Source organism: Triticum dicoccoides, chromosome 7B (genome assembly GCF_002162155.2).
Source record: "Triticum dicoccoides isolate Atlit2015 ecotype Zavitan chromosome 7B, WEW_v2.0, whole genome shotgun sequence".
NCBI lineage: Eukaryota > Viridiplantae > Streptophyta > Magnoliopsida > Poales > Poaceae > Triticum > Triticum dicoccoides.
Window position 1 is genome coordinate 11,327,026 of NC_041393.1, and position 21,868 is coordinate 11,348,893.

Consider the following 21,868-nt stretch of genomic DNA (forward strand, 5'->3'; position numbering starts at 1 on the left):
CATGATTTTCTAAATAGACTACCGTAATATTCCATGACAGATAAGACATGTACAATTTTACCACTAGGAATTATTCAACTCGCATCTTCTATGTTTTCTTTTGAGGGAAGGCCACCATCGCTTCTCCTATGTTAGTAATCCCTCAAAATATAATTCCCTCGAAACATAGAGTACCATATAACACCAACCAGTGGATCGGGTCAAATAGATGGGCCATACATTTAGAATACCATAATATCGATATTTCTCAACACAATCAGATTGTGCAGCAGTTCCAAATTACATACAGCTCCACATAATAAATGAAAAAAGAAACACACAAACTCGTGGTCATAAATAAGTGAACGGACGGATGTGTCTGGATGGACGAGCGCAGGGCGGTGGCGCCGTTGGGTGCCATGGCGGCATCGACGGAAGGCCTGGCACGACTGTTGCATCAGTACCCGCTCTGAAGATGGATAAGTAGAAAACGGCGGCGATGACCCATGAGAGTGCGTCGGACCGGTTTGTGCCCTAGACCCGGTATGTGGCTTGGCTGGGGCCTCCGGTTTTAGATGTTAAGCTTAATTGAGAGGTCTGGGTACTTGGCTCAACATTTTTGCACCCCTTCATCAAGTGTACTGGAGTAGTGATAGTTGTTCTCAAGATGGCGGATTCAGACATATTGATGTAATACTTTCTAAGGTCTTCGTGAAGAATTAATAAAATGGTTACATGCATTTTTCAGATGCAGAGGCCGGGGATCATCCTCCTTTTCTCTACTCCTATAAAAGACTCAGTTGGTGATGATGGTGTGTCTGTCATCTGTCATTTCTATCCATTAGATCTGCATCTAACGGTTGTGAGGTAAGTTGTGGCATTTTTGCAACAAAAAATAGCCGACTTCTCTGCTCCAATTTGCAAAAAAAAACCCTTATTATCTTGAAAGCAACCACATCCATCCCTCACCTCATTAAAACAATCTGAGAAATATATTTTGAGTAAAACATAATATATTTTTAGTGATATATGTATATCAAAACAAGAGTGTTTTCTTTCAAGTTTGTGAACAAGTACTATTCTACTTTGGATCCATTACAACGCACGGCACATTGCTAGTCTAAAATAAATAAATAAGTGAACAACACTCTGAAACCAGAGTATCAGTTTCAATCAACTAGTAATGGTGGCCGCACTCTGCATTGGAAAACAAATACAATCCGCCATGTCTTTACAGATTTCAGTATCAGCAAGACAAGTTACAACCAAATGGGAACTAGCAGAGTGACCCACGCATTCGCGCGGCTAGATTGTTAACTTGTAACTAATTTGTTCATTACTTTCATATGAATATGCCATATAGGATGTTGGTACATTAAGTAAATAAATGATAAATTGACACTATTTTCATTGACAATCAAAATATCATGAATATATTAGCAGTTAATATTAGAAAGTTAGGCAACACACATTTTTCTCGCTCTCGGTCTATTTTACATTCATCGTCCACTTGCAATGACATAAAAGGAAGCATAAGTCTTTTTTGGTATTTTCAGTATATAAATAAACGCCAACATTAGAATAAATATAAATATGAATGTCTTATATCCTATCATGGGTTTTCGTCCTCCACAGGATTAAACATTACCGGTGTGGTGGCTCGTGTATTTGTGGCCGTAAATATATTACATATTGTTGTACGTAGTTTTTTGTCAATAATGTTTCCTGCAATGTTAATTTGTATTAGACTATATTCACCTATACATTGTCCTTAGGGAAGTTTTACAAAAGTGAAATCCAAGGAGATGTGTTACTTAGCTTGATATAATCATTTTTAGGCTTCTGTTCACGGCACTACTATTTTAATATCCTGATGAAAATCATACTTATATTTCTATTGAGTCTCTACAAAATATTTACTACCACATCTGTCTTTTAGTTAGCAGTGTTTTTTGTTGTTTGAAAAAATCACAAGATGCCATATAAGTAACTTTTTCTTTTGCATTCTTGCTCGCGGGAAAACCATCTTCACATGTTATTTTATGGCTATCAAATAAGATTCATTCTCATAATCTATATAAAACCGATTAGAATGATTAATTGGTTAACTGGTGGCATTTGCAATTATGGTATTGCATGCGCTTCATGCAATATGGATTGCTTCAGATTGATTTCCATCATAGCTGATTTGGCTACTAATACACATATAACTTTCAATTCCAGTTTTTAATCTCAACTATCGGAATTATGACCCATCATATAATAAACATAAAGAATTATTTAGCCCATGTGGACCAATGTATTTTCTAGTATTTCTTTTATGTTCTCACTATTCCCTAGTCATTTGCCCCAGCGGCTCCTTAATACCGTATCTTCATGAGGTCAACACTCCGAATCAACATGATATACTTGAATCCCGTGGATATGCCTCATGACCGGTCTTTTTGGCTATAGAACATCACATAATTATTTATAGTTTCAAAATAAGAATATTATTTTTGGCACTTATTTAGATGTTGACATATTTTGAGTATCAGCTGTCCATATAAATTTTGTTGCTGCTAACATCCTATTGTAGAAATATTTCATTATTAAACAAAAGTATATTGTGAATTAGTTTGCCGGGAACTCTATGCTATGTACGTATACATGCACTTTTTCTTATCTGGGTAGAGAAAGCTTGCTATCGCTCATGGGTAGAGAAAGTTTTTTTTTTCGAGACTTAGAGAAAGTTTCTTATCCCAAGTGAAGCACTAATATAGCCGTCCCATATAATCATATCCTAATTTTTTTAGCTGAGATCATAAATGATGTCACTAAATGAAGAATTGTGATCTGATGCTTTTCCCCTCAAAAGCAGGAAAAAGGAAAGAAAAAAAGAGAAGATTTGACTCTTGTTTTTCTTGCAGTGCACTTTGACTTATCTCTACTCCTAACGTGCGAGTCCGTACGTCGTTGGTTCGTCCTCGTTCGTTCGCCCCCCTTCTCCACCTCTCGCACGTTGTCGCTCCGCACCGATTTTTATTCGCCAACCGAATCCCACACGAAAAAGACAACGGAAAAAAACCTGTGCGTTACGCATCTCCTCTATCTCCTAAATCACCGCCTCCTCTTCCCGCAATCTCTCACCCCCTCCCCGCCAATTACGCCCGTATCCTCTATCCCAAATCCCAACCCCGCAGCGGAGATAGTCCTGCCGTCGCTCCATGCCGCCGCGATGAATGGCATCGAAGCACGTCCCGCCCTGGCTTCATGCCGCCGCGAAGTACAAGTGGTGCTCGGGGTCTTTCCACGGGTGAACTGTCGCAGCAGATCAAGAACGCCATCCTCTTCTTGAATTTTGCTGACCGATCCAGTCCCGCGTCCAAGCCCAACGTCATCCTCTTCTTGTACTTTGCCGATTGATCTGACCCCGCGTCCAATCACGGAGTCCCGTGGACCATCTCGAACTTGTAACCAACCCCACTCGCCCCAATGGACGATGATGTGCCCATGGAGGATAGGTATTGCTTCATCTTCTGGTATGTATCCGATTTGAGCTGTAATTTCTGTCCAGCTACAATATCATTCTCGTCTTAGGCTAACCCTATTTCTCCCAGCACTCGCTGATTGCAGTATCCCGGATTACCTGACGCCGTGAAGCTAGAGTCTCATCCGCAGCCAATATAAGTGGGTCCTTGTTGGGTGACCATTTTAGTGCCCATCGTTGAATACCTCTCTCTATTATATCTTCAAATTGTTGCCGGTTTCAGAAGTACAGTGCAGAGTTCGTCTAAGTATGTTGCATGCTCTTATATTTTGAGAGAGAGCAAGATATTTGTGTCTACGTTGTTGTTTCAGTTCATGACGTTGCTGCTACAATGATGACGTTGCTGCTCATGTTATATTTATTTGACGACTGATTTGCTGCTTGTTTGTTGCTCCACGCAATGTATATGTCAAGTGATTCAGATGATGATACAGATATTATGTTTTGTGGTTTTGTATTAGACAATGCACTGCTCATTTTTTCCCATTCTATTTTAGTTGCTCTTGATGTTGCTAAATCTTAGTTATTTACTCCTAATACTTATATGTTGACTTTCAGGTTGTTCCCTGCCCGTCTCACATAAACAATCATTCTCCCTTCTATGAATAAGCATAGTCATGTGTGCAGATGGACATGCATATGATTTTTAACCATTTCACAAGATATTCGTATTCGCTGCTAGCAGTTTTCTGTGAAAGAACATTTCAGTATCGAGTGACATGGCACAAGGCAGAGCGCGCAATATCTGAATGAGTACTGGGTTGCCACCGCATTGGATTGATGGTTGTTCATTTGTGGCTCTTGATTATTGGTAAGTTAGGGTATTGCTACTATATTCATACTGACAGTATAATAGCCTACATCTATATTAAACTGATGTTGAAACACCTTCTCAAACCAATGAGTATATACTTCAACTCGCATCTGACTTTCATGTCTCTTGTGCTACGTAATGGTACTGGTTATTGCCATTGAGAAATTAATGGAAAAAGGGTTGCCTGGTTGAAAAGAGAGATAAATGTTTCTATGATTTCCTGTTTATTTGCTTTCATATTCTGCTACATTTTTCCTCTTGGTTATAAAACATACTCAAAAATCTTTTGTTCTTTTCCACTACACACTTTAAAACCAATGAACTGAAATTAATGCTATTTTTAATTAAAAGAGAATCAGCATGCACGCCCCATGGGAGATAAAATAGTGAACTGGCCTGTTTTCACTGCCATGTCAGTGTTTTAACAGTGTGTGCCCCCGTTGCAAACGCACGAGCAATGTATATTTAGCTTCTCAGTTAGTGGTTGAATTTGGAAAGTGGTTTTTCAGAGCTTCAGCTCCAGTACCCCCACGAACAGTAAAATAAAAATAATAGAAAAAGAATCCAAAAAATCTGACAATTTGTGGGATTGATTATGACAAAGTGTTGCAGGCGCTTGCAAATTTGTGTCCAAATAGCATTCTTTGAGCTCATACAGAAAAAACAGTTGGTGCTCAAACTTGTGTGCACTTTTGAGCAGAACTTTTTTTTGTTTTGTGCTGGTCGGATGTCATATAGCACCAAATTTTGCAAGCATGCAAGACTTTTGGTCATAAACAATGCCACGAAATTTCAGATCTTTTTGTTTTTTACTATTTATTTATTTATTGTTCATGGGGGTACCATGGATCAAATTTAATGGTTTTTGCATATTTGTACACTTCCTCTCTCACTAGTAGAAAACAGAGCTTTAGCGCCGGTTCGTAAGGGCCTTTAGTGCCGGTTCCATAACCGGCACTAAAGGGTGGTCACTAAAGCCCCCCCCCCCTTAGTACCGGTTCGGCACGAACCGGCGCTAAAGTGCCACCACGTGGCGTGAGCTCGCGCCCTGGTATGGGGGACCTTTAGTACCGGTTGGTGTTACCAACCGGTACTAAAGATTTTTTGTTTTTCAATTTTTTTTTTTGAAAATTTGGAAAAAAAATTGATTTTTTTTAATTTTTAATTTTTCTGAATTATTTGATGATTTAGTCTCTAATCACCTCTCTTAATTGCTAAAGTGTGGATAACTCATTCCAAATCGCCTGACTTCCCGGCCGGTCACCCATCCTCTCACTCCCCTAGCCTAAGCACGCTTAACTTCGGAGTTCTATTCCCTCTACATTCCAAGTCTGCACTTGTTGTTTTCCTGACAAATGTAAGTTGTCAATCCTATTAACCCTCAGTAGTTTAGCTTGAGCATGAAGTCACACGTTTCACCGTTTGAGTTTGAAACTATTATTCTAAAAAACAGTAATTATGTATTAACACTAATATTTCTTGAATAAATAGTTTGACCATAGTTTGACCACAGTTTGACCAGATTTGGCGAAAATTCAAAAAAACTGAGATACTTATTTAGTAACACTAATAGTATTGCGTAATTATTTAGTAACACTCTATATTTCTTGAATTAGTTGTTTGACCGGTTTGACAAGATTTCACCAAAATTCAAAAAAACATAAATTAGAGCATATCTTTTTTTCCTTTTACAATTTTGTCATTTCAAAAATTGTCCTAAACCCTAAACCCGGGACTTCAAACGTCGGAAACTCTATGCTAAACAGTAAAAACTAAGGGTTTAAACCATAAAACCTAACCCTAAACTCTGAAATCTAAACTCTAGCACTAAACGCTAAAAACGTCTAAAATGTTTGGTTTCGTAGTAATTTCAAAAAATTTCCTACGCACACGCAAGATCATGTGATGCATAGCAACGAGGGGGAGAGTGTTGTCTACGTACCCAACGCAGACCGACTGCGGAAGCAATGACACGACGTAGAGGAAGTAGTCGTACGTCTTCACGATCCAACCGATCAAGCACCGAAACTACGGCACCTCCGAGTTCGAGCACACGTTCAGCTCGATGACGATCCCCGGACTCCGATCCAGCAAAGTGTCGGGGAAGAGTTCCGTCAGCACGACGGCGTGGTGACGATCTTGATGTACTACAGCAGCAGGGCTTCGCCTAAACTCCGCTACAGTATTATCGAGGTATATGGTGGCAGGGGGCACCGCACACGGCTAAGGAATAGATCACGTGGATCAACTTGTGTGTCTAGAGGTGCCCCCTGCCTCCGTATATAAAGGAGTAGAGGGGGGAGGCTGGCCAGCTAAGGAGGAGGGCACAGGAGAGTCCTACTCCCTCTAGGAGTAGGATTCCCCCCCCCCCCAATCCTCGTCGGAATAGGATTCGCGGAGGGGGAAAAGAGGAGGAGGGGGCCGGCCACCTCTCCTAGTCCTAATAGGACTAGGGGAAGGGGGAGGCGCACAGCCCATCTAGGGCAGCCTCTTCTCTTTTCCACCAAGGCCCACTATGGCCCATATAGCTCCCAGGGGGTTCCGGTAACCCTCCCGGTATTCCGGTAAAATCCCGATTTCACCCGGAACACATCCGATATCCAAACATAGGCTTCCAATATATCAATCTTTACGTCTCGACCATTTCGAGACTCCTCGTCATGTCCATGCTCACATCCGGGACTCCGAACAACCTTCGGTACATCAAAATGCATAAACTCATAATATAACTGTCATCGTAACCTTAAGCGTGCGGACCCTACGGGTTCGAGAACAATGTAGACATGACCGAGACACGTCTCCAGTCAATAACCAATAGCGGGACCTGGATGCCCATATTGGCTCCTACATATTCTACGAAGATCTTTATCGGTCAGACCGCATAACAACATACGTTGTTCCCTTTGTCATCGGTATGTTACTTGCCCGAGATTCGATCGTCGGTATCCAATACCTAGTTCAATCTCGTTACCGGCAAGTCTCTTTACTCGTTCCGTAATACATCATCTCACAACTAACATATTAGTTGTAATGCTTGCAAGGCTTATGTGATGTGTATTACCGAGAGGGCCCAGAGATACCTCTCCAACAATTCGGAGTGACAAATCCTAATCTCGATATACGCCAACCCAACATCTACCTTCGGAGACACCTGTAATGCTCCTTTATAATCACCCAGTTATGTTGTGACTTTGGTAGCACCCAAAGTGTTCCTCCGGCAAACGGGAGTTGCATAATCTCATAGTCATAGGAACATGTATAAGTCATGAAGAAAGCAATAGCAACATACTAAACGATCGTGTGCTAAGCTAATGGAATGGGTCATGTCAATCAGATCATTCAACTAATGATGTGACCTCGTTAATCAAATAACAACTCATTGTTCATGGTTAGGAAACATAACCATCTTTGATTAACGAGCTAGTCAAGTAGAGGCATACTAGTGACACTTTGTTTGTCTATGTATTCACACATGTATTATGTTTCCGGTTAATACAATTCTAGCATGAATAATAAACATTTATCATGATTATAAGGAAATAAATAATAACTTTATTATTGCCTCTAGGGCATATTTCCTTCAGTCTCCCACTTGCACTAGAGTCAATAATCTAGATTACATTGTAATGATTCTAACACCCATGGAGCTTTGGTGCTGATCATGTTTTGCTAGTGGAAGAGGCTTAGTCAACGGGTCTGCAACATTCAGATCCGTATGTATCTTGCAAATCTCTATGTCTCCCACCTGGACTAGATCCCGGATGGAGTTGAAGCGTCTCTTGATGTGTTTGGTCCTTTTGTGAAATCTGGATTCCTTTTCCAAGGCAATTGCACCAGTATTGTCACAAAAGATTTTCATTGGACCCGATGCATTAGGTATGACACCTAGATCGGATATGAACTCCTTCATCCAGACTCCTTCGTTCGCTGCTTCCGAAGCAGCTATGTACTCCGCTTCACAAGTAGATCCCGCTACGACGATTTGTTTAGAACTGCACCAACTGACAGCTCCACCGTTTAATGTAAACACGTATCCGGTTTGCGATTTAGAATCGTCCGGATCAGTGTCAAAGCTTGCATCAACGTAACCTTTTACGGTGAGCTCTTTGTCACCTCCATATACGAGAAACATATCCTTAGTCCTTTTCAGGTATTTCAGGATGTTCTTGACCGCTGTCCAGTGATCCATTCCTGGATTACTTTGGTACCTCCCTACTAAACTTATAGCAAGGCACACATCAGGTCTGGTACACAGCATTGCATACATGATAGATCCAATGGCTGATGCATAGGGAACATCTTTCATATTCTCTCTACCTTCTGCAGTGGTCGGGGATTGAGTCTTACTCAACTTCACACCTTGTAACACAGGCAAGAACCCTTTCTTTGCTTGATCCATTTTGAACTTCTTCAAAATTTTGTCAAGATATGTGCTTTGTGAAAGTCCAATTAAGCGTCTTGATCTATCTCTATAGATCTTAATACCTAATATGTAAGCAGCTTCACCGAGGTCTTTCATTGAAAAACTTTTATTCAAGTATCCCTTTATGCTATCCAGAAATTATATATCATTTCCAATTAGCACTATGTCATCCACATATAATATCAGAAATGCTACAGAGCTCCCACTCATTTTCTTGTAAATACAAGCTTCTCCGAAAGTCTGTATAAAACCAAATGCTTTGATCACACTATCAAAACGTTTATTCCAACTCCGAGAGGCTTGCACCAGTCCATAAATGGATCGCTGGAGCTTGCACACTTTGTTAGCTCCCTTTGGATCGACAAAACCTTCCGGTTGCATCATATACAACTCTTTTTCCAGAAATCCATTCAGGAATGCAGTTTTGACATCCATCTGCCAAATTTCATAATTATAAAATGCGGCTATCGCTAACATGAGTCGGACGGACTTAAGCATCGCTACGGGTGAGAAGGTCTCATCGTAGTCAATCCCTTGAACTTGTCGAAAACCTTTCGCGACAAGTCGAGCTTTGTAGACAGTAACATTACCATCAGCGTCAGTCTTCTTCTTGAAGATCCATTTATTCTCAATTGCTTGCCGATCATTGGGCAAGTCAACCAAAGTCCATACTTTGTTCTCATACATGGATCCCATCTCAGATTTCATGGCTTCATGCCAATTTGCGGAATCTGGGCTCACCATCGCTTCTTCATAGTTCGTTGGTTCATCATGATCTAGTAGCATGACTTCCAGAACTAGATTACCGTACCACTCTGGTGCGGATCTTACTCTGGTTAATCTACGAGGTTCAGTAGTATCTTGTTCTGAAGTTTCATGATCATTATCATTAACTTCCTCACTTATTGGTGTAGGTGTCGCAGAAACAATTTTCTGTGACGTACTACTTTTCAACAAGGGAGTAGGTACAGTTACCTCGTCAAGTTCTACTTTCCTCCCACTCACTTCTTTCGAGAGAAACTCCTTCTCAAGAAAGTTTCCAAAATTAGCAACAAAAGTCTTGCCTTCGGATCTGTGATAGAAGGTGTATCCAATAGTTTCCTTTGGATATCCTATGAAGACACATTTCTATGATTTGGGTTCGAGCTTATCAGGTTGAAGCTTTTTCACATAAGCATCGCAGCCCCAAACTTTCAGAAACGACAACTTTGGTTTCTTGCCAAACCATAGTTCACACGGTGTCGTCTCAACGGATTTAGATGGTGCCCTATTTAACGTGAATGCAGCTGTCTCTAATGCATAAACCCAAAACGATAGTGGTAGATCGGTAAGAGACATCATAGATCGCACCATATCTAATAAAGTACGGTTATGACGTTCGGACACACCATTACATTGTGGTGTTTCAGGTGGCATGAGTAGTGAAACTATTTCACATTGTTTTTAACTGAAGGCCAAACTCGTAACTCAAATACTCTTCTCTACGATCAGATCGTAGAAACTTTATTTTCTTGTTACGATGATTTTTCACTTCACTCTGAAATTCTTTGAACTTTTCAAATGTTTCAGACTTATGTTTCATCAAGTAGATATACTCATATCTGCTCAAATCATCTATGAAGATCAGAAAATAATGATACCTGTGGCGAGCCTCAATATTCATCGGACCACATACATCAGTGTGTATGATTTCCAACAAATCTGTTGCTCGCCCCATTGTTCCGAAGAACAGAGTCTTAGTCATCTTGCCCATGAGGCATGGTTCGCAAGCATCAACTGATTCATAATCAAGTGATTCCAAAAGCCCATCAGCATGGAGTTTCTTCATGCACTTTACACCAATATGACCTAAACGGCAGTGCTACAAATAAGTTGCACTATCATTATTAACTTTGCATCTTTTGGTTTCAATATTATGATTATGTGTATCACTATGATCGAGATCCAACGAACTATTTTCATTGGGTGTGTAACCATATAAGGTTTTATTCATGTAAACAGAACAACAATTTATTCTCTTACTTAAATGAATAACCGTATTACAATAAACATGATCAAATCATATTCATGCTCAACGCAAACACCAAATAACACTTATTTAGGTTCAACACTAATCCCGAAATTATAGGGAGTGTGCGATGATGATCATATCAATCTTGGAACCACTTCCAACACACATCGTCACTTCACCCTTAACTAGTCTCTGTTTATTTTGCAACTCCCGTTTCGACTTACTAATCTTAGCAACTGAACTAGTATCAAATACTGAGGGTTTGCTCTAAACACTAGTAAAGTACACATCAATAACATGCATATCAAATATACTTATGTTCACTTTGCCATCCTTATCCGCCAATCACTTGGGGTAGATCCGCTTCCAGTGACCAGTCCCTTTGTAGTAGAAGCACTTAGTCTCAGGCTTAGGACCAGACTTGGGCTTCTTCACTTGAGCAGCAACTTGCTTGCTGTTCTTCTTGAAGTTCCCCTTCTTCCCTCTGCCCTTTTCTTGAAACTAGTGATCTTGTCAACCATCAACACTTGATGTTTTTCTTGATTCTACCTTCGTTGATTTCAGCATCACGAAGAGCTTGGCAGTTGTTTCCGTTATCCCTTGCATATTATAGTTCATCACGAAGTTCTACTAACTTGGTGATGGTGACTAGAGAATTCTGTCAATCACTATCTTATCTGGAAGATTAACTCCCACTTGATTCAAGGATTGTAGTACCCGGACAATCTGAGCACATGCTCACTAGTTGAGCGATTCTCCTCCATCTTTTAGCTATAGAACTTGTTGGAGATTTCATATCTCTCAACTCGGGTATTTGCTTGAAATATTAACTTCAACTCCTGGAACATCTCATATGGTCCATGACGTTCAAAACGTCTTTGAAGTCCCGATTCTAAGCCGTTAAGCATGGTGCACTTAAACTATCAAGTAGTCATCATATTGAGCTAACCAAACGTTCATAACGTCTGTATCTGCTCCTGCAATAGGTCCGTCACCTAGCGGTGCATCAAGGAAATAATTCTTCTATGCAGCAATGAGGATAATCCTCAAGTTACGGACCCAGTCCGTGTAATTGCTACCATCATCTTTCAACTTTGCTTTCTCAAGGGACGCATTAAAATTCAACGGAACAACAACATGAGCCATCTATCTACAATCAACATAAACAAGCAAGATACTATCAGGGACTAAGTTCATGATAAATTTAAGTTCAATTAATCATATTACTTAAGAACTCCCACTTAGATAGACATCCCTCTAATCCTCTAAGTGATCACGTGATCCAAATCAACTAAACCATGTCCGATCATCACGTGAGATGGAGTAGTTTCATCGGTGAACATCATTATGTTGATCATATCTACTATATGATTCACGCTCGACCTTTCGGTCTCCGTGTTCCGAGGCCATATCTGTATATGCTTGGCTCGTCAAGTATAACCTGAGTATTCTGCGTGCGCAACTGTTTTGCACCCGTTGTATTTGAACGTAGAGCCTATCACACCCGATCATCACGTGGTGTCTCAGCACGAAGAACTTTCGCAACGGTGCATACTCAGGGAGAACACTTCTTGATAATTTAGTGAGAGATCATCTTATAATGCTACCGTCAATCAAAGCAAGATAAGATGCATAAAAGATAAACATCACATGCAATCAATATAAGTGATATGATATGGCCATCATCATCTTGTGCCTGTGATCTCCATCTCCGAAGCACCGTCATGATCACCACCGTCACCGGCGCGACACCTTGATCTTCATCGTAGCATCGTTGTCGTCTTGCCAATCTTATGCTTCCACAACTATCACTACCGTTTAGTAATAAGGTAAAGCATTACATCGCGATTGCATTGCATACAATAAAGCGACAACCATATGGCTCCTGCCAGTTGCCGATAACTCGGTTACAAAACATGATCATCTCATACAATAAATTCAGCATCATGCCTTGACCATATCACATCACAACATGCCCTGCAAAAACAAGCTAGACGTCCTCTACTTTGTTGTTGCAAGTTTTACGTGGCTGCTACGGGCTTAAGTAAGAACCAATCTCACCTACGCATCAAAACCACAACGATAGTTTGTCAAATAGACTCCGTTTTAACCTTCGCAAGGACAGGGCGTAGCCATACTTGGGTCAACTAAAGTTGGAGAGACCGTCGCCCGCAAGCCATCTCTGTGCAAAGCACGTCGAGGGAACCGGTCTCGCGTAAGCGTACGCGTAAGGTTGGTCCGGGTCGTCTCGTCCAACAATACTGCCGAACCAAAGTATGACATGCTGGTAGGCAGTATGATTTGTATCGTCCACAACTCACTTGTGTTCTACTCGTGCACATAACATCAACATAAATAACCTGGCTCGGATGCCACTGTTGGGTTTCGTAGTAATTTCAAAAAATTTCCTACGCACACGCAAGATCATGTGATGCATAGCAACGAGGGGGAGAGTGTTGTCTACGTACCCAACGCAGACCGACTGTAGAAGCGATGACACGACGTAGAGGAAGTAGTCGTACGTCTTCACGATCCAACCGATCAAGCACCGAAACTACGGCACCTCCGAGTTCGAGCACACATTCAGCTCGATGACGATCCCCGGACTCCGATCCAGCAAAGTGTCAGGGAAGAGTTCCGTCAGCACGACGGCGTGGTGACGATCTTGATGTACTACAGCAGCAGGGCTTCGCCTAAACTCCGCTACAGTATTATCGAGGTATATGGTGGCAGGGGGCACCGCACACGGCTAAGGAATAGATCACGTGGATCAACTTGTGTGTCTAGAGGTGTCCCCTGCCTCCGTATATAAAGGAGTAGAGGGGGGAGGCTGGCCGGCTAAGGAGGAGGGCGCAGGAGAGTCCTACTCCCTCTAGGAGTAGGATTCCCCCCCCCCCAATCCTAGTCGGAATAGGATTCGCGGAGGGGGAAAAGAGGAGGAGGGGGCCGACCACCTCTCCTAGTCCTAATAGGACTAGGGGAAGGGGGAGGCGCACAGCCCATCTAGGGCAGCCTCTTCTCTTTTCCACCAAGGCCCACTATGGCCCATATAGCTCCCGGGGGGTTCCGGTAACCCTCCCGGTATTCCGGTAAAATCCCGATTTCACCCGGAACACATCCGATATCCAAACATAGGCTTACAATATATCAATCTTTACATCTCGACCATTTCGAGACTCCTCGTCATGTCCATGATCACATCCGGGACTCCGAACAACCTTCGGTACATCAAAATGCATAAACTCATAATATAACTGTCATCGTAACCTTAAGCGTGCGGACCCTACGGGTTCGAGAACAATGTAGACATGACCGAGACACGTCTCCGGTCAATAACCAATAGCGGGACCTGGATGCCCATATTGGCTCCTACATATTCTATGAAGATCTTTATCGGTCAGACCGCATAACAACATACGTTGTTCCCTTTGTCATCGGTATGTTACTTGCCCGAGATTCGATCGTCGGTATCCAATACCTAGTTCAATCTCGTTACCGGAAAGTCTCTTTACTCGTTCCGTAATACATCATCTCACAACTAACATATTAGTTGTAATGCTTGCAAGGCTTATGTGATGTGTATTACCGAGAGGGCCCAGAGATACCTCTCAGACAATTCGGAGTGACAAATCCTAATCTCGATATACGCCAACCCAACATCTACCTTCGGAGACACCTGTAATGCTCCTTTATAATCACCCAGTTACGTTGTGACGTTTGGTAACACCCAAAGTGTTCCTCCGGCAAACGGGAGTTGCATAATCTCATAGTCATAGGAACATGTTTAAGTCATGAAGAAAGCAATAGCAACATATTAAACGATGGTGTGCTAAGCTAATGGAATGGGTCATGTCAATCAGATCATTGAACTAACGATGTGACCTCGTTAATCAAATAACAACTCATTGTTCATGGTTAGGAAACATAACCATCTTTGATTAACGAGCTAGTCAAGTAGAGGCATACTAGTGACACTTTGTTTGTCTATGTATTCACACATGTATTATGTTTCTGGTTAATACAATTCTAGCATGAATAATAAACAATTATCATGATTATAAGGAAATAAATAATAACTTTATTATTGCCTCTAGGGCATATTTCCTTCATAAAAAATGTCTAAAACGCCCAAAAACTCTATTTTCCCTTTGGAATTTTATGATTTTAAAAAATTGTCGAAACGGATCAATCTTTTTGTTCTGCAAATTTTGATATATTATATGTATTTTTCTGAATTACGATGATTTAGTTATGATTTTTTTTCAAATTTTGATATATTATATGTATTATATGTCTCCAACCGGGACTATAGCTTAGACCCCTTTAGTGCCGGTTCGTCGCACGAACCGGTACTAAAGGTTGGCCCTTTAGTACCGGTCTGTGCCACAAATCGGGACTAAAGAGGCTCGTGGGGCTCCGGCCTGACGCCAGCGTGCCACCATCCCTTTAGTACCGGTTCATGGCACGAACCGGTACTAAAGGTTCAACACGAACCGGCATTAATGCAAATCCATTCGAACCGGCACTAATGGTACCATTAGTACCGGGCCAAAATCAAACCGGCACTAATGTGCTTCACGTTTGACCCTTTTTCTACTAGTGTCTATAGATAGATACACGAAAAATTCATCGTTGGTTATACTCCATGGTCGCATCACCGGGTGGTGGTGATTTGAGAAAACAATGTAGAGTTATTTAAAAATGTGCAAGGATGATTATGTGATTTTACAAAGTGCCAACTGCTCCAGCCTCTAATTTATGGTAGTGAACAATGGTAGATTGGTCAACTGTTTCCTGATTATTGACATTTTGCCAAAATAAAAAGCACGTAACTAATTACCAATATTCTATTAGCTAACTAATATTGCAAAATAGTTCAGTTGGTATATATCTTATTTGACAAAAAAGTATATGACTCGTTATGTTTTCTAGGAGAGTGAATTTCAATGGTTGTGTGTTGGACTAACTTCAGATTTCTTTTGTGCACAAGTGGTAATGTTAGTTTTTGAGGATGTGGCTCTGCAGCTATGTTATTATCATTTTGCTCTCTATATTTTGTTGTTTACTTATGCACTTACTGTCAGCATATTTAACCCGATAATAAGCCACCTCTTAGAGTATTGCCCTTAGGAGTGATCTCTCTGGAAAGCCACCGCCGGAGCCGATGCGGGTACGACACCAGCTGCTTCATAATGGATTATTGATAGTGGGTGTACTAATCACATGACTGGCAAGCGAAGTCTTCTCATGGACTCAACCTTACGTCCATCTGACAAAAGTTACATCACATTTGTAGACACTGGTAAAAGCAAGGTATTGGGTCTAGGTAGAGTTGCAATCTCAAAGGATCAACACATGGATAAAGTCATGCTTGTTGAATCCCTTGGTTTCAACTTAATGTCTATCTCAATGCTTTGTGATTTAAACATGATTGTGATGTTTGTAAAATATCATTGCCTTGTTCTAATGGAATCTGACAAGTCTCTAGTGTTTGAAGGGTATTGGAAAGATGATTTGTACGTGGTAGATTTCTCAGCAGGACCACAACTTGCCGTATGTCTTCTAGCTAAAGCTTCTAAATGCTGGCTCTGGCATCGGAGGCTAGGGCATGCTGGCATGAGGAACCTCCACACCCTTGCAAGGAAGAAGCATGTCATAGGCATCGAGGGCGTCAAGTTCAAGAAGGATCACTTATGCGGTGCCTATGAAGCAGGAAAGATGACGAGGGCGAAGCATCCCTCGAAGATAATCATGACAACGACTCAACCCTTCGAACTACTCCACATGGACCTTTTCGGTCCCACTCATTACTCAAGTCTTACTACAACTGCTTGTCTCTGTGGCTTTGTCATTGTTGATGATTATTCAAGATATACTTGGGTGCATATAATCCTCTACAAGACTGAAGTGCAGGATGTCTTCAGACGCTTCGCCAATCGAGCCATGAAAAACTATGGCGTCAAGATCAAGCACATCAGAAGTGACAATGGCACTGAATTCAAGAACACTGGTCTAGACACTTATCTTGATACTTTGGGCATTACACATGAATTATCAGCTCCGTACACATCGCAGCAGAATGGTGTTGTGGAACGCAAGAACAGAACACTCATTGAGATGGCCCGGACAATGCTTGATGAATACAAGACTCCAAGAAAGTTCTGGCCTGAAGCCATTGATACTGCATGCCATATCATCAACCGTGTTTATCTTCAAAAGCTTCTCAACAAGACATCCTATGAGCTCCTTACTGGCAAGAAGCCAAATGTCAGTTACTTCAGAGTATTTGGTGCCAGGTGCTGGATCAAGGATCCACATCACACTTGAAAATTTGCACCAAAAGCACATGAAGGTTTTATGCTTGGATATGGAAAGGATTCGCACTCCTACAGAGTCTTCAACCTCTTTCACTATAAAGTGGTTGAAACAGTGGATGTGTGGTTCGATGAGACTAACGGCTCACAAAGAGAGCACCTGCCAAATGTGCTAGATGAAGTTCCATCCAGTGAATCAATCAAACTTACGGGAACTGGGGAAATCATACCTTCTGAAGCTCAGCCTAAAGAGGAACTTATCATCTCCGCACCTGATCAAACTAAAGACAATGCTCAGCCTGAAGACAATCCTTCTAACGATGACAATGATCAGCTAGAGCAAAATCTTCATCCTATACATCCTCGTGTTGCAAATGAAGTACAGATTGGGAGAATAATTGATAGCATCAATGCACCAGGTCCACTCGCTCGTTCAAGGGCAACACGGCTAGCAAATTTCTATGGGCACTTCGCATTCGTCTCAATATCTGAACCCAAGAAAATTGAAGAAGCCTTCATGGAACCTGAATGGATTCAAGCTATGCAAGAAGAGCTTCAACAGTTTGAGCTGAATAATGTATGGGAACTAGTTAAGCGTCCTGATCCTCACAAGCACAATATAATAGGCACCAAATGAATATATCTCAACAACCAAGATGAGCATGGTCAAGTTGTCAGAAACAAAGCTCGTCCCGTTGCTCAAGGGTACACTCAAGTTGAAGGCATTGACTTCGATGAAACATTCACTCCTGTGGCTAGACTTGAAGCCATACGCATACTGTTGGCCTATGCAAATCATCATAACATTCTTCTGTATCAAATGGATGATAAGAGTGCTTTTCTCAATGGCAAGATTGAAGAAGAAGTGTACGCTGCACAACCGCCTGGCTTTGAAGATCCAAAACATCCTGATATGGTGTACAAGCTCAACAAGGCACTGTATGGCCTCAAACAAGCCCCTAGGGCTTGGTATGACACACTCAAAGACTTCCTGAAGAGCAAAGGCTTCTAAACTGGTTCCCTCGACCCCGCTCCCTTCATGAAGACATATGACGGTGAACTGTTTGTGTGCCAAATATATGTGGATGACATTATCTTCGGCTGCACCAATCAGAAATACACTAACGAGTTTGGATATAAGATGCAAGAGCAATATCAGATGTCCATGATGGGTGAGCTGAAGTTCTTCCTTGGTCCTCAAATACGTCAGCAACGCAACGGCATCTTCATATCTCAAGAGAAGTACCTCAAAGATTGCCTGAAGAAATTTGGGATGCAAGACTGCAAAGGCTTCACGACGCCAATGCCAGCCAAACATCATCTGGGTCCCGACGACAATGGTAAAGAGTTCGATTAAAAGGTATATCGCTCCATGATTGGTTCCTTGCTTTATTTATGTGCATCTAGGCCAGATATCATGCTTAGTATTTGCATGTGTGCTCAATTCCAAGCGGCATCAAAGGAATCGCATCACTTAGTTGTGAAGCGAATTCTCAGATATTTGGCTCACACCCCAACACTAGGATTATGGTATCCAAAGGGCTTAGAGTTTGATCTGGTTGGATTCTCGGATGCTGATTATGCTGGTGACAAGGTGGATTGCAAGTCTACATCAGGCACATGTCATTTTCTTGGACGATCACTTGTATGTTGGTCTTCAAAGAAGCAGAACTGTGTATCTCTCTCCACTACTGAATCTGAATACATTGCTGCTGGATCTTGCTACGCTCAGCTTCTATGGATGAAGCAAACACTCAAAGACAATGGCATTCATCTGAAGCAAGTGCCACTCTACTGCGACAATGAAAGCGCCATCAAGATTGCCAACAACCCAGTTCAGCACTCGAAGACAAAGCACATTGAAATTCGTCATCACTTTCTCAGAGATCATGTTGTGAAGGAAGATATTGATATCATACACGTCAACATTGAAGAGCAATTGGCAGATATCTTCACCAAGCCCTTGGATGAGAAGAGGTTTTGCAAGTTACGGTGTGAGCTAAATATCTTGGAATGCTCAAATGTCCTGTAATCAGGCACACATCCTAACACTTATGCATATTGATGACTTAGATGTGCAACACACGAAGTAAAGTATATCTTCAATCAATGAAGACTTACATTCTAAGTGTGAATACATTAATGTGGAATTTGACTTCGGAGCGCCACGATAATTGTGCGCCGTGTCTGGGTCTAATACTTCCTATATGGTGGGTAACGCCACCACCAAATTTTTCTGTTTGAAGTTTTTCACTCATGGCGTTACGTTTGGAATATCTTCACATTTGGTCTGGCTTCAATCTCAACTTGTCTTCATGATTATCTTCACTATGTTGATTTGATTGTGTTTCTCATATATATACATACTAGTGTTCTATCCTCTACAGCATTCACTTATAGCTATGTCCTCTTGTTGAATCTTTTGAACTAAGTGAATGTGATCGGACCCTAACCTCTCTATGGTTTCTATCTCAAACTCTATCTCTCCAAATCATATGCATTCTATTGAAACTGTCGAATGTCTTCTCTGTGTCCTTGTCAGCAGAAGAAACAGAGACAAACATTAAGTCTGTTTTCAATGCTAATTCCTTCACCTGAAACCCGGAGAAGTGGGAACGACCACCCGACAATCCAGGCGTGCGTGGGAACGTGGAACAACCTTCGATATGTTGCATGATGGCCACGTGTGCTTCAGATGTGAATCGCGAGGGGCACCTGTGTAATAACACTGTGCCGTCCCTGTCTCTATAAATACATGCCTCACCATAATCATTATCCTTTCTTCCACTCTCGCACAAACCCTAGCACCACCGCTAGCCCTCGACGACGCCAGCGACGAAGCGCTTAGCTGCCGCGACCTCACCGACGCCGTCTTCACGCCGGCCGCGGACATCGTCTTCTCCGCCGTCGCCGTAGGTGTCCTCCGTCGCCAAGTTAGGGCACGGACGATCGAAATGCTTGGCCTCCTCTCCCACTCCATCTAGCAGTTCTTCATGTGGTAAATAAAACTCCCTTTTTACGGCCCCTTTGATCGTATAGATTCATCACTTTCTACCACAAGCAGTTTCTATTCACACAAGTTGGATCTATTTCATACTGCATCTCATAATATGCCTAGTATGTTCACTTATGCTTCACAAAGTAGTTAGATTCCTCATGTGTACTTATTCGTGGATTCGTACAAATCTGGAACCAACTCTCTATCTATGAGTGAATGTCTTCGCACTATGAGGTCAATGTCTTCTAAACTGATTTATCTTCAAAATCTTCTGAGAATGCATATGACCTATTCCCCTTCCCTTGCACCTTAATGTTGTCACAGGTACATATCCGTGGGAGAATCCCTTGGTTCTCATAGTCTGCATTCATTTGCAGAATTCTTACAACATCATACAAATTCTCCCGAAGCCAGTTCCTGTTTGACCAGCAAGCGGAAGCCTTTGAAACCTTTGAACATATTGAAGCCATTCAGTTTGAAGTTCATGGCTACAGAGAAATCAGCAAGGAAGGGTGGCAGACAGCGTCGAGGGGGAACATCAAAAGATTTGCCTGATGACCTCTCAGAGCTGTACAAGACAGATCCAGAAGAGGATTACAATCAGCGCAAGACACGAATCCAATGGATTCGAAGATACTGGGCCAAGCAATGGCTCAAGTACAAGTTTGTGACCCAGGAATATGCTGAGAAGAATGCCATCAAGCGACCATGGGGAGACATCCTATACAGAAATCTTCAACCCAGGTCCAGAGATGAAGCCATTGAACAAGGCTTCTATCCCTGCATGGTCCATGGACCACAGCATGCGGATGCAGACCCATCGTCATTGCTATGGTGTCGTGACGACAATCTGTTCAAGCGCAACTTTCAGTTTCCTAAGAATTCGGCTAAGCAAAACAAGAAGTCATTGAGACTAGACTTCAACCCTGGTCCTTCTGCTCCCCGTGCCGATGGTACCCGCAAAGCTGAACCCAATCTTGTTGGGGCCTTCTACAACTTGGAAGGTCTCATCACTCATATCATGGTTCAAGGGACAGCCGTGTATGAGCCTGCAGATGACGCTAAATCTGATGAAGCGCCTGCTCCACCAAAGCCTACGAAGCTGAAGAAGCCTAGAGCTTCAAAGTCTGCCTCAACACCAAAAATCTTACGGGCGAAGCCACTGGCTACTGCACCTCCTGAAGACAGTGTGCAGTCTGAAGATCTATCACGTATCTCCAAGAATACTAAGATGAGAAAGAATACTGATCAGGCACTGACTGCTGCTGTTATTCTGTGCAATGACGCCATTGATCTGTCCAGCGATGAAGATCTTGCAGATGACACTCTTGAGCAACTGATCAAGAGAAAGGAAGAAGCAGATCTTCAATGATTTGCCTCTCTTTGATGTGGCAATCCTCCATAACTTCATTGATGAGTGGTTTGACACGCCCAACCTCAGCTTTGAAGATCTGCAACTTCCAATTGGCCTCAGTGTCGCCTTCCATGGCGCCATTGCTTCTGAGCTATCTCTAGCTCAACGCATCGTTGAACTGAAGCAAAAGATCGACTATGAGAAAGCTCAGTTCAAGAAGCACATGGCCAAGCTCAGCATGCAAGATGTGAAAAACTTCAAGATTATGTTGCACGAGCTCAAGGAAGCCTTTCTCAAGAAGCGTGAAGAAGCTCAAGGTTCTCGTGAGCGCATGAAGAGCCTGGCTGACAAGTGTGTGCAAGCTTACAATGAGGCTGAGAAGCGCAGGGCTCTTGGTCGTCCTGGCATCGACCCAAGAATGGCTACAAAGAAGAAGAAGCCCTCAA